The 16,994-nt window shown below is 50.7% G+C and overlaps 7 pseudogenes; all 7 read left to right on the top strand.

The window, feature by feature from the left end:
• Positions 1–1,800: 1,800 nt before the first annotated feature.
• Positions 1,801–1,920, top strand: LOC141267860 (5S ribosomal RNA; annotated as a pseudogene).
• A 942-nt stretch (positions 1,921–2,862) lies between these two features.
• LOC141269689 (5S ribosomal RNA) lies at positions 2,863–2,971 on the top strand (annotated as a pseudogene).
• A 1,673-nt stretch (positions 2,972–4,644) lies between these two features.
• LOC141269633 (5S ribosomal RNA) lies at positions 4,645–4,763 on the top strand (annotated as a pseudogene).
• Positions 4,764–5,384: 621 nt separating this feature from the next.
• LOC141269783 (5S ribosomal RNA) lies at positions 5,385–5,504 on the top strand (annotated as a pseudogene).
• A 2,184-nt stretch (positions 5,505–7,688) lies between these two features.
• Positions 7,689–7,808, top strand: LOC141269491 (5S ribosomal RNA; annotated as a pseudogene).
• A 933-nt stretch (positions 7,809–8,741) lies between these two features.
• Positions 8,742–8,860, top strand: LOC141268576 (5S ribosomal RNA; annotated as a pseudogene).
• A 621-nt stretch (positions 8,861–9,481) lies between these two features.
• Positions 9,482–9,601, top strand: LOC141268493 (5S ribosomal RNA; annotated as a pseudogene).
• Positions 9,602–16,994: the final 7,393 nt, after the last annotated feature.

Here is a 16,994-nt window from a genome sequence, read left to right as displayed (position 1 = left end):
GGCATTAAATGTAAACGTCTGGACAATGTCACAGGAATCCATATTTTAAATAATTGATTCCTCTCCTCATTGGATAAATCAAACTTATCAGAGAAGCTCTCAAATGTCTCTGAATTTCTACAGGCATGGATTTTGACATCATATTTTGGCATGATTTTGTATAATTTCAGCAAATTTTTCCTCATTTTAATTTGGAGTTGAGCCTGGGTAATTCCAGAATTCTCTGATATTTTTAGTGGCTCTTGTACGTCCGTTCCATTCTTTGTATAAACTGAGCCACAAAACTTCTATATCATCTCCTACATTAACTTTGAAATTAATATTACTTTGTTTAGCAAAACAAGAAATTATATCCATATTTTGCTTACCTTAAGATTCCTTGGCTTCTCTTTATCAGCACGTCCTGTCTTCAGTTCGTCTGATTCTTTTCCTGTGTGATTCTGTTCCTTGTTAGTACCTCTGCTTCCTGTTTTTCCTCAGTCTGTAGGTCCTTTCTGCTTCTCGTGACAAACTAGTGAATTTACTGACACGTGAACAACAGCTGTTCAGCTCGTCAGGACTCCCCCCTTGTTCACGGAAGAAATTCACTTACTTAATTTAAAAAACAAAAAAACAGGACTGGCTGGCTCACCATTGTAAAATAATACTCTTCCTGTATTATTTTTTTCTACTGAGGACTTCTCAAAGTATCAATATCACGATATTCTTATAAAAAAATGTATCTATTTATTCTTGGATTGTCCATTAAAAAGAATCAGATTGCAGCAGGTACATACAATAATTAGTTATAAAGTAATTGTCCATTTGTCCATAATTAGCTTAATTGTTGAGATTCACCCATCTTTCCTTGGATCCTGGCTGGTAAATCATGTCTTTGTCCAGCATGTGTCCAGGCCTACATGTCATCTGCTTCTCAGCATGAAGATTCTGTGTCTTGTGGGGTGGGCAGAGCAAGAGAGCCCCCCCTTTCTGTACCATGGGCTTTTATAGCCAGTCGTATGGACACCTGTTCTACATATGGTAGTGAACAAAAAATACACACACAAATAGCGCATGTCAACTAGACACGATGGCTGAGGCATAGAACTCAGAAAAATTATTATCGATTAACATTACAAATGAATTTCCATAATTAACCATTTAACAGAGACCGCCTGGGAATGCCAGGTGCTGTAGGCTTTTGCTTTTTCCTTCCTTCCACCAGCAGGGGGCACTCTCTTCTATGCCTTTTTTCCATTCCCTTTCACAAGTGCACACATTCATTCTCTTTTCTTTTTTTCATTTGCTTTCTCTCTTGCGCTATTTCATCTCTGCAAAATACCAGCATCCTTCTGATCACCGTGGGCCACCAGCATTGTTGCTTATTTACTTTTAATACTAGGCTCCTTTTCACCAGGACCAGCGTCTCCCGGGTGGCTGGAGGCAACCACCAGTAACCCCAAGCAGAAGACCTTTGCAGGCAACACGACCCTCCCCCCTGAAGAGCAGCTCAAAGTCACTGGCAACCACCTCACCCTCTTCCTTCATTCACCCCTGGACGTCTCGCTGCGCCCCCAAGTTACGGGTCCAGCTTGCTCTTTCTGTCACATTACCGCGATGAAGGGTTTAGCCTGCAGGAGACCCTGCGCCGAGCCATTTTTGAAGACACTTGATGCGGCGGGTGAATCACTGCTAAACAAACCACACCTGTAGGGACGGCACAGCCTTTGCATGGACCCTTCGGAGCCCGCCCCGTCACGGCCAGATTGCTCGCCATCAAGCGATCCTGAGAAAGGCTGGCCGGGCGATGGATCGAGCAGCGTCTACTGGCCATACCACCTTGGATACGCCTGATCTCGTCTGATCTCGGAAGCAAATCAGGGCTGGGCTCGGACAGTACTTGAATGGGAGACCTCCTGGGAACACCGGGTGCTGTAGACCATTTTGATGACGTTTTGCCCTACTGCCCAGCTCGGCTAGCATGGAACGGCGCCTTGCCGGACACCGACCCTAAGTAACTTAGATGATGGAAGCCCCAAGGCCTCTGAGCCAGTTGGCAGCTAAGTACGCTACCCCGCCGCCCTTCACACAGGCCTGACACCGAGCTCCTTACCACGGCTAGGAGTGCTTATTGACTCCGCAGCTCGCCGTGTGGAAATGATGGCGTTAAAAGCACCCGGGGCCGTGAAGGGGCCAGGCTTTCAGCAGGTGCCCAGGGAAGGTTTTGGATGCCGGCCGCCTAGTGAGGGCCAGTAGAATTAACATGTTTCTCTGCAAAGAAGCTTGTGTAACCAAGCCAGACGGCTGCCAAAGAGCTGACCTCAGTGCAAGGAAGGCAAGGAAGGTGCGGAAGGAATTGGGGAGGGGGGGGTGATTCCTGCTAGGGCCCTGAAATCATAAAACAGGCAGGAGAGTCTGACGCATGGTGACGTAGAGGTTGTAGGGGCAGATAGGGGGTGTTGTCACGTGCGAGCACGTGTGCATGCTTGCTTGTGTGTGAGAGTGCGCTTCCTAGGTGTGGCGCGCTGCAGACAGTCAAAGGGATTGTTCCCTTTCATTAAAAGTTAATCCCCGGCTGCAGCCTATTAGAAAGCAACTAACCGCGCTCTACTCACCCTACCCGGGTCTACCGTTGAGTCTCGCCTCTGCTCCCGGCCTGTGGCATTGGCTGTGAAGCTGACGTTCCGTCGACAGCGCTGCAGCCGATCAGTGAGCTCAGCGGCTCTGAGTGGGGCGTTGTGTCTACACGACCTTTTAAGGAAGCCAGCAAAAAAATTGAAGAGAAGGGAAAGCACAAAAGGACCTGGTCTTGCTGAGCACTGGAAAGGGCAGCCGGCAGCCAGCCTTCAAAGTAGAAAAGCAGCAAGTGAGAGGCTTGTCTCTGCATACGGCCATACAACCCTGAACACGCCTGATCTTGGAAGCTAAGCAGGGTCAGGCCTGGTTAGTACTTGGATGGGAGACTGCCTGGGAATACCAGGTGCTGTAGGCTTTTGCTTTTTCCTTCCTTCCACCAGCAGGGGGCACTCTCTTCTATGCCTTTTTTCCATTCCCTTTCACAAGTGCACACATTCATTCTCTTTTCTTTTTTTCATTTGCTTTCTCTCTTGCGCTATTTCATCTCTGCAAAATACCAGCATCCTTCTGATCACCGTGGGCCTCCAGCATTGTTGCTTCTTTACTTTTAATACTAGGCTCCTTTTCACCAGGACCAGCGTCTCCCGCGTGGCTGGAGGCAACCACCGGTAACCCCAAGCAGAAGACCTTTGCAGGCAACACGACCCTCCCCTCTGAAGAACAGCTCAAAGTCACTGGCAACCATCTCACCCTCTTCCTTCATTCACCCCTGGACGTCTCGCTCCGCCCCCAAGTTACGGGTCCAGCTTGCTCTTTCTGTCACATTACCGCGATGAAGGGTTTAGCCTGCAGGAGACCCTGCGCCGAGACATTTTTGAAGACACCTGATGCAGCGGGTGAATCACTGCTAAACAAACCACACCTGTAGGGACGGCACAGCCTTTGCATGGACCCTTCGGAGCCCGCCCCGTCACGGCCAGATTGCTCGCCACCAAGCAATCCTGAGAAAGGCTGGCCGGGCGATGGCTCGAGCAGCGTCTACTGGCCATACAACCTTGGATACGGCCGATCTCGTCTAATATCGGAAGCAAAGCAGTGCTGGACTTGGACAGTACTTGGATGGGAGACCTCCTGGGAACACAGAGTGCTGTAGATCATTTTGATGAAGTTTTGCCCTACTGCCCAGCTCGACTATCATGGAACGGCGCCTTGCCGGACACCGACCTTAAGTAACTTAGATGATGGAAGCCCCAAGGCCTCTGAGCCAGTTGGCAGCTAAGTACGCTACCCCGCCGCCTTCATGCAGGCCTGACACCGAGCTCCTTGCCACGGCTAGGAGTGCTTATTGACTCCGCAGCTCGATGTGTGGAAATGATGGTGTAAAAACCACCCGGGGCCGTGAAGGGGCCAGGCTTTCAGCAGGTGCCCAGCGAAGGTTTTGGATGCCGGCCGCCTAGCGAGGGCCAGCAGAAGTAACATGTTTCTCTGCAAAGAAGCTTGTGTAACCAAGCCAGACTGCCGACAAATAGCTAACCTCAGTGCAAGGAAGGCAAGGAAGGAATTGGGAAGGGGGGGGTGATTCCTGCTAGGGCCCTGAAATCATAAAACAGGCAGGAGAGTCTGACGCATGGTGACGGAGAGGTTGTAGGGGCAGATAGGGGGTGTTGTCACGTGCGAGCACGTGTGCATGCTGGCTTGTGTGTGAGAGTGCACTTCCTAGGTGTGGCGCGCTGCAGACAGTCAAAGGGATTGTTCCCTTTCATTAAAAGTAAATCCCCGGCTGCAGGCTATTAGAAAGCAACTAACCGCGCTCTACTCACCCTACCCGGGTCTACCAGTGAGTCTCGCCTCTGCTCCCGGCCTGTGGCATTGGCCGTGAAGCTGACGTTCCGTCGACAGCGCTGCAGCCGATCAGTGAGCTCAGCGGCTCTGAGTGGGGCGTTCTGTCTACAATACCTTTTAAGGAAGTCAGCAAAAAAATTGAAGAGAAGGGAAAGCACAAAAGGACCTGGTCTTGCTGAACACTGGAAAGGGCATCCGGCAGCCAGACTTCAAAGTAGAAAAGCAGCAAGTGAGAGGCTTGTCTCTGCCCATGGCCACACCACCCTGAACACGCCCAATCTTGTCTGATCTTGAAAGCTATGCAGGGTTGTGCCTGGTAAGTACTTGTATGGGAGACCACCTGGGAATACCAGGTGCTTTAGGCTTTTGATTTTTCCTTCCTTCCACCAGCAGGGGGCACTCTCTTCTATGCCTTTTTTCCATTCCCTTTCACAAGTGCACACATTCATTCTCTTTTCTTTTTTTCATTTGCTTTCTCTCTTGCGCTATTTCATCTCTGCAAAATACCAGCATCCTTCTGATCACCGTGGGCCTCCAGCATTGTTGCCTCTTTACTTTTAATACTAGGCTCCTTTTCACCAGGACCAGCGACTCCCGCGTGGCTGGAGGCAACCACCGGTAACCCCAAGCAGAAGACCTTTGCAGGCAACACGACCCTCCCCCCTGAAGAGCAGCTCAAAGTCACTGGCAACCATCTCACCCTCTTCCTTCATTCACCCCTGGACGTCTCGCTCCGCCCCCAAGTTACGGGTCCAGCTTGCTCTTTCTGTCACATTACCGCGATGAAGTGTTTAGCCTGCAGGAGAACCTGCGCAAAGCCATTTTTGAAGACACCTGATGCGGCGGGTGAATCACTGCTAAACAAACCACACCTGTAGGGACGGCACAGACTTTGCATGGACCCTTTGGAGCAAGCCCCGTCACGGCCAGATTGCTCGCCACCAAGCGATCCTGAGAAAGGCTGGCCGGGCGATGGATCGAGCAGCTTCTACTGGCCATACCATCTTGGATACGCCCGATCTCATCTGATCTCAGAAGCAAAGCAAGGCTGGGCTCAGACTGCACTTGGATGGGAGACCTCCTGGGAACTCCGGGTGCTGTAGACCATTTTGATGACGCTTTTACCTACTGCCCAGCTCGGCTAGCATGGAACGGCGCCTTGCCGGACACCGACCTTAAGTAACTTAGATGATGGAAGCCCCAAGGCCTCTGAGCCAGTTGGCAGTTAAGTACGCTACCCCGCCGCCTTCACGCAGGCCTGACACCGAGCTCCTTGCCATGGCTAGGAGTGCTTATTGACTCCGCAGCTCGCCGTGTGGAAATGATGGCGTTAAAAGCACTCGGGGCCGTGAAGGGGCCAGGCTTTCAGCAGGTGCCCAGGGAAGGATTTGGATGCCGGGCGCCTAGCGAGGGCCAGCAGAAGTAACATGTTTCTCTGCAAAGAATCTTGTGTAACCAAGCCAGACGGCTGACAAAGAGCTAACCTCAGTGCAAGGAAGGCATGGAAGGTGCGGAAGGAATTGGGGAGGGGGGGGTGATTCCTGCTGAAATCATAAAACAGGCAGGAGAGTCTGACGCATGGTGACGGAGCGGTTGTAGGGGCAGATAGGGGGTGTTGTCACGTGCGAGCACGTGTGCATGCTGGCTTGTGTGTGAGAGTGCACTTCCTAGGTGTGGCGCGCTGCAGACAGTCAAAGGGATTGTTCCCTTTCATTAAAAGTTAATCCCCGGCTGCAGGCTATTAGAAAGCAACTAACCGCGCTCTACTCACCCTACCCGGGTCTACCGGTGAGTCTCGCCTCTGCTCCCGGCCTGTGGCATTGGCCGCGAAGCTGACGTTCCGTCGACAGCGCTGCAGCCGATCAGTGAGCTCAGCGGCTCTGAGTGAGGCCTTCTGTCTACAAGACCTTTAAAGGAAGCCAGCAAAAAAATTGAAGAGAAGGGAAAGCACAAAAGGACCTGGTCTTGCTGAGCACTGGAAAGGGCAGCCGGCAGCCAGACTTCAAAGTAGAAAAGCAGCAAGTGAGAGGCTTGTCTCTGCCTATGGCCACACCACCCTGAACACGCCTTATCTCATCTGATCTCGGAAGCTAAGCAGGGTCAGGCCTGGTTAGTACTTGGATGGGAGACTGTAAAATAATACTCTTCCTGTATTATTTTTTTCTACTGAGGGCTTCTCAAAGTATCAATATCACGATATTCTTATAAAAATCTATTTATTCTTGGATTGTCCATTATAAAGAATCAGATTGCAGCAGGTACATACAATAATTAGTTATAAAGTAATTGTCCATTTGTCCATAATTAGCTTAATTGTTGAGATTCACCCATCTTTCCTTGGATCCTGGCTGGTAAATCATGTCTTTGTCCAGCATGTGTCCAGGCCTACATGTCATCTGCTTCTCAGCATGAAGATTCTGTGTCTTGTGGGGTGGGCAGAGCAAGAGAGCCCCCCCTTTCTGTACCATGGGCTTTTATAGCCAGTCGTATGGACACCTGTTCTACATATGGTAGTGAACCAAAAATACACACACAAATAGCGCATGTCAACTAGACACGATGGCTGAGGCATAGAACTCAGAAAAATGATTATCGATTAACATTCCAAATGAATTTCCATAATTAACCATTTAACAGAGACCGCCTGGGAATGCCAGGTGCTGTAGGCTTTTGCTTTTTCCTTCCTTCCACCAGCAGGGGGCACTCTCTTCTATGCCTTTTTTCCATTCCCTTTCACAAGTGCACACATTCATTCTCTTTTCTTTTTTTCATTTGCTTTCACTCTTGCGCTATTTCATTTCTTCAAAATACCAGCATCCTTCTGATCACCGTGGGCCTCCAGCATTGTTGCTTCTTTACTTTTAATACTAGGCTCCTTTTCACCGGGATCGACGTCTCCCACGTGGCTGGAGGCAACCACCGGTAACCCCAAGCAGAAGACCTTTGCAGGCAACACGACCCTCCCCCCTGAAGAGCAGCTCAAAGTCACTGGCAACCATCTCACCCTCTTCCTTCATTCACCCCTGGACGTCTCACTCCACCCCCAGGTTACAGGTCCAGCTTGCTCTTTCTGTCACATTACCGCGATGAAGGGTTTAGCCTGCAGGAGACCCTGCGCCGAGACATTTTTGAAGACACCTGATGCGGCGGGTGAATCACTGCTAAACAAACCACACCTGTAGGGACGGCACAGCCTTTGCATGGACCCTTCGGAGCCCGCCCCGTCACGGCCAGATTGCTCGCCACCGAGCGATCCTGAGAAAGACTGGCCGGGCGATGGATCGAGCAGCGTCTACTGGCCATACCACCTTGGATACGCCCGATCTCGTCTGATCTTGGAAACAAAGCAGGGCTGGGCTCGGACAGTACTTGGATGGGAGACGTCCTGGGAACACTGGGTGCTGTAGACCATTTTGATGACGTTTTGCCCTACTGCCCAGCTCGGCTAGCATGGAACGGCGCCTTGCCGGACACCGACCTTAAGTAACTTAGATGATGGAAGCCCCAAGGCCTCTGAGCCAGTTTTCAGCTAAGTACGCTACCCCGCCGCCTTCACGCAGGCCTGACACCGAGCTCCTTGCCATGGCTAGGAGTGCTTATTGACTCCGCAGCTCGCCATGTGGAAATAATGGTGTTAAAAGCACCCGGGGCCGTGAAGAGGCCAGGCTTTCAGCAGGTGCCCAGGGAAGGTTTTGGATGCCGGCCGCCTAGCGAGGGCCAACAGAAGTAACATGTTTCTTTGCAAAGAAGCTTGTGTAACCAAGCCAGACGGCTGATAAAGAGCTAACCTCAGTGCAAGGAAGGCAAGGAAGGAATTGGGGAGGGGGGGCGTGATTATTGCTAGGGCCCTGAAATCATAAAACAGGCAGGAGAGTCTGACGCATGGTGACGGAGAGGTTGTAGGGGCAGATAGGGGGTGTTGTCACGTGCGAGCACGTGTGCATCCTGGCTTGTGTGTGACAGTGCGCTTCCTAGGTGTGGCGCGCTGCAGACAGTCAAAGGGATTGTTCCCTTTCATTAAAAGTTAATCCCCGGCTGCAGGCTATTAGAAAGCAACTAACCGCGCTCTACTCACCCTACCCGGGTCTACCGGTGAGTCTCGCCTCTGCTCCCGGCCTGTGGCATTGGCCGTGAAGAAGACGTTCCGTCGACAGCGCTGCAGCCGATCAGTGAGGTCAGCGGCTCTGAGTGGGGAGTTGTGTCTACAAGACCTTTTAAGGAAGCCAGCAAAAAAATTGAAGAGAAGGGAAAGCACAAAAGGACCTGGTCTTGCTGAGCACTGGAAAGGGCAGCCGGCAGCAAGACTTCAAGGTAGAAAAGCAACAAGTGAGAGGGTTGTTTCTGCCTACGGCCACACCACCCTGAACACACCCTATCTTGTCTGATCTTAGAAGCTAAGCAGGATTGGGCCTGGTTAATACTTGGATTGGAGACTGCCTGGGAATACCAGGTGCTGTAGGCTTTTGCTTTTTCCTTCCTTCCACCAGCAGGGGTCACTCTCTTCTTTGCCTTTTTTCCATTCCCTTTCACAAGTGCACACATTCATTCTCTTTTCTTTTTTTCATTAGCTTTCTCTCTTGCGCTATTTCATCTCTGCAAAATACCAGCATCCTTCTGATCACCGTGGGCCTCCAGCATTGTTGCATCTTTACTTTTAATACTAGGCTCCTTTTCACCAGGACTAGCGTCTCCCGGGTGGCTGGAGGCAACCACCGGTAACCCCAAGCAGAAGACCTTTGCAGGCAACACGACCCTCCCCCCTGAAGAGCAGCTCAAAGTCACTGGCAACCATTTCACCCTCTTCCTTCATTCACCACTGGACGTCTCGCTCTGCCCCCAAGTTACGGGTCCAGCTTGCTCTTTCTGTCACATTACCGCGATGAAGGGTTTAGCCTGCAGGAGACCCTGCGCCGAGACATTTTTGAAGACACCTGATGCGGCGGGTGAATCACTGCTAAACAAACCACACCTGTAGGGACGGCACAGCCTTTGCATGGACCCTTCGGAGCCCGCCCCGTCACGGCCAGATTGCTCGCCACCAAGCGATCCTGAGAAAGGCTGGCCGGGCGATGGATCGAGCGGAGTCCACTGGCCATACCACCTTGGATACGCCCGATCTCGTCTGATCTTGGAAGCAAAGCAGGGCTGGGCTCAGACAGTACTTGGATGGGAGACCTCCTGGGAACACCGGGTGCTGTAGACCATTTTGATGACGTTTTGCCCTACTGCCCAGCTCGGCTAGCATGGAACGGCGCCTTGCCGGACACCGACCTTAAGTAACTTAGATGATGGAAGACCCAAGGCCTCTGAGCCAGTTGGCAGCTAAGTACGCTACCCCGCCGCCTTCACGCAGGCCTGACACCGAGCTCCTTGCCACGGCTAGGAGTGCTTATTGACTCCGCAGCTCGCCGTGTGGAAATGATGGCGTTAAAAGCACCCGGGGCAGTGAAGGGGCCAGGCTTTCAGCAGGTGCCCAGGGAAGGTTTTGGATGCCCGCCGCCTAGCGAGGGCCAGCAGAAGTAACATGTTTCTCTGCAAAGAAGCTTGTGTAACCAAGCCAGTCGGCTGACAAAGAGCTAACCTCAGTGCAAGGAAGGCAAGGAAGGTGCGGAAGGAATTGGGGAGGGGGGGGGGTGATTCCTGCTAGGGCCCTGAAATCATAAAACAGGCAGGAGAGTCTGACGCTTGGTGACGGAGAGGTTGTAGGGGCAGATATGGGGTGTTGTCACGTGCGAGCACGTGTGCATGCTGGCTTGTGTGTGAGAGTGCGCTTCCTAGCTGTGACGCGCTGCAGACAGTCAAAGGGATTGTTCCCTTTCATTAAAAGTTAATCTCCGGCTGCAGGCTATTAGAAAGCAACTAACCGCGCTCTACTCACCCTACCCGGGTCTACCGGTGAGTCTCGCCTCTGCTCCCGGCCTTTGGCATTGGCCGTGAAGCCGACGTTCCGTCGACAGTGCTGCAGCCGATCAGTGAGCTCAGCGGCTCTGAGTGGGGCCTTCTGTCTGCAAGACCTTTTAAGGAAGCCAGCAAAAAAATTGAAGAGAAGGGAAAGCACAAAAGGACCTGGTCTTGCTGAGCACTGGAAAGGGCAGCCGGCAGCCAGACGTCAAAGTAGAAAAGCAGCAATTGAGAGGCTAGTCTCTGTCTATGCCCACAGCACCCTGAACAGGCCCAATGTCGTCTGATTTTGGAAGCTATGCATGGTTGGGCCTGGTTAGTACTTGGATGGGAGACCGCCTGAGAATACCAGGTGCTGTAGGCTTTTGCTTTTTCCTTCCTTCCACCAGCAGGGGGCACTCTCTTCTATGCCTTTTTTCCATTCCCTTTCACAAGTGCACACATTCATTCTCTTTTCTTTTTTTCATTTGCTTTCTCTCTTGTGCTATTTCATCTCTTCAAAATACCAGCATCCTTCTGATTAGTGTTGAGACACCCCCGTAGTGTTCGAGTTCGGTTCGGTTCGTCGAACACCCGTGTGTTCGCCGAACTGTTCGTCGAACTGTTCGTCGAACACCTTCGAACACCGTTAAAAACAATGGCAGGCAAACAAAAACACATAGAAACACATAGAAAACACCTTCAAAGGTGTCCAAAAGCTGACAAACTGCTCAGAAGACATAACTGACACATGGAAAAGTGACAATTACATATAGTCATGCGAAAATAAAAGAGGTGGAGGAGTAAAAGGAGGGGGAGACACAGATATAGGCATGTCATGCCCTTCTAAAATCCAAAAAGTGAGAAGCCGACACGGCCAGTCCGCTCCTGCCTGTGCCACCTCCGTGTCGCCGGGTTTGTGCCAGAGCCGCGGTGAACCCTGACGGCCAGCCCCCCTCTCCCAATACTGGTGCCTGTCCGCTGGTGGGTCGAGCGAGCCCCCCTGTGGTGGAGGCAGCTCTAAGCTTTTTAATTTAAATTGTCTCTCTAATTTGAATGAATACACTTTAAATCCATTTACAAGGATCTATTGGAGGGCAAGTCTCATGCCAGCAGCCGCGTAATTCCAGCTCCAGTAGCGTCCACTAAAGCTGCTGCAGTTAAAAAGCTTTTATAAGGATCGAGCTCGGCTGTCCACCGCAAGGCATCCTAATGCCAGTCCCAGCCCCTATGCCTTGGGGTGCCTCCTGATGCTCTTCACTAAGTATCCCATGGTCCCGAATCATTTCCTTTGAAAAAATTAAGTGTCTAAACTACAGGTGGTGTAGCTTGCTTAACAGCCGAGATAATCCGCTGACTAGCAGACACTGCTACTAGGCACAAAGTATTTCCTGGGCTAGATGCAGTTAAAAATTTGTAATTAGATACTCTCGTTGGATGCTGAGAAAGCATTCCATAGAGTCTCCTGGCACGCCATATATAATTCTCTTAAAAAGCTTGGGGTAGGGGTCTAGGGGACCCTTTTATAGCCAAAATCACGGCCCTGTATCGCAATACGTCACCTAGGCTGAAGATAAATGGAACTGTAGCACCCTGAGGGCTCGGTTGCTACAGACGTATTGCACCTCACCCAGAGGTGTGATATCTCACTCTCAGGTAAGGATGGAGTGTGGATCAGGACCCGACACCTGCATGCATTACACCACATTGCCGTGGGGCAGGGCGACCAATATGCCCCTGAGATGGGCACGACAGTCCCTGTCCCTGGCTGGAGTGGGGGGAGGGAACACTGAGGAAGGGGAACCCTGTAGTGCAGTAGCAGGGAGGAAGCAGTTCCTGGGTGCATTGAGAAGGGAGTATAAAAGGTGGGCACCATCTTAGTTCAGTGCAGAGAAGTCTGAGCAGAAGTGGCAGGGATCAGGGGCTCTGCATGAGCTCTGCTCCGGAGGCGGGCCTAGTAACAGAGGCCCAGGCCTGGAAGAGGGAGAAGGAAGGAAGAGGAGCGGAGAAGGCTCCAGGAACGAGGAATGAAGGGATCCCAGGGGTGCGGACGGGCGAGTCGCCACCGCACGCCCGAATCCACCTGCGTGGAGGGGTCAGGCCAAAGGGGGAGACCGGTCCCCGAACTAGTGGAGGCAGGAAACGACCCTCAGCTAGAAACCGGAGGCTCTGACATTTTATGTGGCGCAGCCCCTCGCTACACCCGCTAGGAAGGCACCACATAGGGTCAGGGAAACTGGCGCCAAGTTTACCAAGAGGAGGCCCGAGGCAGCCGGACAGAAGTGTTGGTAAGAAAGGCCAGACAAAGGACACACAAAGGGGGTCCTGTGAAGTGCTCCAAAGTTATCTGGGAGTTGTCTGAGCCCCTCACCTGGTGAGCACAGTACGACGTGGGCAGCCGTTACCTGCAGACGTGGTCTGGATAATAAGAACTGTGAGTAAAGGCCCTGGACTGCATCACTGACTCCGTGTCGTTACTCCTGCTGCCCTGCACCATCACCCCCATCCTCCGCATACACTGCCCTGAGGCTATACTCCTCCCGTGGGGAGTTATGCTACGCTCTGCTGCACCCACAACACCAGCCTCAGCGGTCTGCCCTGTAGCAGCGGTTCACTCTGACCGCAATCCACGAGTGGCGTAGTCGGACATTTAAACATCAAAACCACATAAATAGTTCCGCCACTGGTTTGACCGCCCTGAGCAACGGAACCGGGTCGCCGCCACGAAGACTACAACCACCAGCATCCACCAAAAAGGGTCCGGCTCCGGGTGTCCCAAGGCCCAGGGGGTGCGTCAGAACATTTTCATCACCTTTCACAATCACCAATGGGACAAGGCAGGGATGTCCTCTGTCCCCTCTCTTATACATCCTAGTGACGGAGCACCTGCTCTCATCAATTCGCCATAACCCCAATATTAGGTGGATTGAGGTGGGAGGCACCGAGTACAAGTGCTCTCTATTTGCTGATGATGTCCTAGTATATATCACTCAATCACATATATCCATCCCTGCTGTTATGGCTGAAATAGATCACTTTGTTACATGGTCAAATTTTAAAATCAATGCAGCGAAGTCTGAGGCTCTCGATGTCTCCCTCCCCAAATCCATATAGGATTCCATCCAGTCCAACTTTCCCTTTGCCTGTCCCTCACAGGGTATCAAATACTTAGGAATTCCTATTCATAGAGACCTCTCCCATCTATGTTATCTTAATTTTGGGCCCTTTATTGAACAACTCCATACAGACCACGGTTGGCAAGTTAGAACTGTAAGATTCACTACGTGAACCGCTGGTGTTTTGTGGAAAAGCACATGTACACTGCGTTCCAAATTATTATGCAAAAAGTGTTTAGGAGTGATAAGGGAAGAATTTGTTTGTTTGTCAGTTAAACTCATTGATGGTGATGTGTGTCAGGGCTCTTTATATCACTGTAAGCAATTGCAGACACCTGTGCTAATTAGTTTGGCAGGTGTGTCCAATGAAAGGCAAGACTACTTAAGAAGGCTCTCTCACATTATTATGCAGCCTACATTTTCTGCCAAAATGGGAAAGAAAAAGGATGTGTCGGCTGCTGAGAAGCAACAAATTGTGGAGTGTTTAGGTCAAGGCATGACTACAATCAACATTGTGCGATGATCAGGATGAAGTGTCTTGGCAATCAAGAAGTATGTAGCTGATTCACAGTACACACGTGTGCGTGCTGATAAGGGCAAATTGAGGACTCTTTCCTACAGGCAATTACGTCAGGTTGAAAGAGCAGCGGCCAAAAAGCCTTGTCATAGCAGACAAGTTTTTGAAGCTGCTTGTGCCTCCAACGTCCCCCGAACAACAAGATGCAGGGTCCTTCAGAGGTTTGCAGCTGTGCATACGCCATCCTGTCGACCTCCTCTATCCACTTCACACAAGCAGAAACGGCTCCAGTGGGCCAAACATTACATGAAGACTGATTTCAAAACAGTTTTGTTCACGGATGAGTGCCGTGCAGCGCTCGATGGTCCAGATGGATGGAGTGGAGGATGGCTGGTTGATGGACACCCCACGCAAACACGGCTACAGCGCCAACAAGGAGGAGGTGGAGTAATGTTTTGGGCTGGAATCATGGGGAGAGAGATTGTCGGCCCCTTTAGGATCCCTGAAGGCGCTAAAGATGAACTCCTTAATGTATGTGGATTTTCTCAAACAGCACTTCCTGCCATGGTTCAAGAAGAAGAACCGTGTATTTCACAGCAAGATCATTTTTCTGCATGATAATGCACCATCTCATGCTGCACATTAAACATCTGCATCTCTGGCTGATATGGGCATAAAAGGGGACAAACTTATGGTGTGACCCCCATGCTCCCCTGACCTGTACCCCATTCAGAACCTTTGGAGCATCATTAAAAGGAGTGTCTATGATGGCGGGAGGCAGTTCACATCTAAGCAACAGCTCTGGGAGGGTATTCTGTCCTCATGCAAAACAATTGAAGCAGAAACCATCCAAAACCTGACAAATTCAATGGACGAGAGAGTTCAGAAGCTCCTTTCGAACAAGGGGTCCTATGTGAAAATGTAACATCACCTAGAATAAAGTTTTGAGTTGAAAACTGTTTGATTTCAGTTTCTAACAACCTGCTAATGCTTATAATTTCAAAAATGACCATTTTTTTGGTCTTTATTAAAATGAAAAGGTTGATCGAAAAGTTTGGGGGATCTAAGAGTGTGGCAACCCAGTAGTCATGATTACTTCGAATTCTGACAATATGAGGGTCATGCTGCAGGTAGTGCAGCAAGAAGGCACTTATGTGTCTTGCGCATCTCGGAGCCCCAAAATTATTTTCCGGGCTAGATGCAGCTAAAAATTATTATTAATTTTAAATCTGGTGAAGCTTTAGTATAGATGGCCTAATAGGATCAGTGCTGCACACTGCTACAAAGCCCAAATTATTTTCCAGCCAAGATACAGATAAACATGATTAGTAATTTGAAAGCTTAAAACGGTTGGTAGGGTGATTTTAACCAATCATCAAGCTTTTACTCTCCCCAGGATGACACAGGGGTAGAAAAGTCATTTCGGATCCAAGGTTTGTTCATCTTTATGAACGTGAGTCTGTCTACATTATCAGTGGAGAGCCGCGTGCGCTTATCTGTCAGCACACCACCAGCAGCGCTGAACACACGTTCAGACAGAACGCTGGCTGCGGGGCATGACAAGATCTCCAAGGCGTAAGTGGCTAGCTCCGGCCATTTATCCAGATTGGAAGCCCAAAAAGAGCAAGGGTCCAGTGACACAGTCGTGGCTTCAATGTTTACTTGGAGATACTCCTGTACCATCGTCTCTAGGCGTTGACTATGTGTCAGACTTCTTGTCTCCTGTGGCCTTGCAAAGGATGGGCTAAAAAAGTGGTGAAATGATTCCGCAAAATTGATGTTACCAGCAGATACTGTGGTTCTGTTACGGTTTGAGTGCTGAACACTTGACGGTCCCACGGTTGGCAAGTTGGAACTGTGAGATTCACTACGTGCACCACTGGTATTTTGTGGAAAAGCACATGTAAGATTCTGCAACAGTCTCTGCTGATACTCCTGCATGCGTTCATCCCTTTCTATGGCAGGAATAATTTCTGCAAATTTACTTTTGTACCGGGGATCTAACAGTGTGGCAACCCAGTAGTCAGGATTATTTCTAATTCTCACAATTCGAGGGTCATGTTGCAGGTAGTGCAGCAAGAAGGCACTCATGTGTGTTGCGCATCCAGGAGCACCAAGTCCCTGTTGTGTTGGTGGCGATGTAACAATCATGCTTCCTTCCTCTGTCCTCTCCCCCCAACCTCGCACAACAGAAATGTGATCAAGGTCTCCCTCATCTGATGAGTCTTCCATCAGTTCGTCCTCCACTTCTTCCTGGGCTCCTGCACCTTCCTCACTAGTTTGGCTGCTACCATGCGCCCTGGTAAAACCATCTCCCCCACCCTCACATGCCTGCCGCCTTGGTGCTGCCGACCGTCTGGATCTTGTAGATGTTAGCCCTTCCGCATACAACTCCTCCTCCTCTACTTCCTCCACCTCCTCTTGTGCCACCACCTGACTCCGAATTCTGTTTAACATGTGCTCCAGCATGTAAATCACCGGAATAGTCATGCTGATAATGGCATCGTCAGCACTAAACATCTTCGTCGCCATTTCAAAACTGTGCAGAAGGGTGCATAGGTCCCTGATCTGAGACCACTCCTCCAGCGTGATTTGCCCCACCTCTGAATCTCGTTGACCCAGGCTATACGTCAGAACGTATTGCACCAGGGCTTGTCGGTGCTGCCACAGTCGCTGCAACATGTGCAGAGTTGAATTCCACCGGGTAGGCACATCGCATTTTAGCCGGTGAAGTGGCAGGCCCAACGACTTCTGTAGAGATGTAAGTCGCTGAGCTGCGGGATGCGAACGGCGGAAGTGAGCACACAGCGACCGTGCCCTCTGCAGAAGGCCATCTAGTCTGGGATAGTGGGCTAAAAATTGCTGGACAACCAGGTTCAACACGTGAGCCATACAAGGCACGTGTGTGACATTGCCCCGGCGAAGGGCCGCACCCCGGTTTGCAGCATTGTCTCACACGCCTTCCTTGGTTTCAGGTCCAGTGGAGACAACCATTCATGAAATTGGTTCTCCAGAGCTGACCACAACTCCTCAGCTGTGTGACTCACATTTCCCAGACATTTCAATGTAAAAACCGCCTGATG

The sequence above is a fragment of the Phyllobates terribilis genome, unplaced genomic scaffold (assembly GCF_046119375.1).
Source record: "Phyllobates terribilis strain yellow unplaced genomic scaffold, ASM4611937v1 Scaffold_4__5_contigs__length_816908805, whole genome shotgun sequence".
NCBI lineage: Eukaryota > Metazoa > Chordata > Amphibia > Anura > Dendrobatidae > Phyllobates > Phyllobates terribilis.
This window is presented reverse-complemented; position numbering and strand designations above follow the sequence as displayed.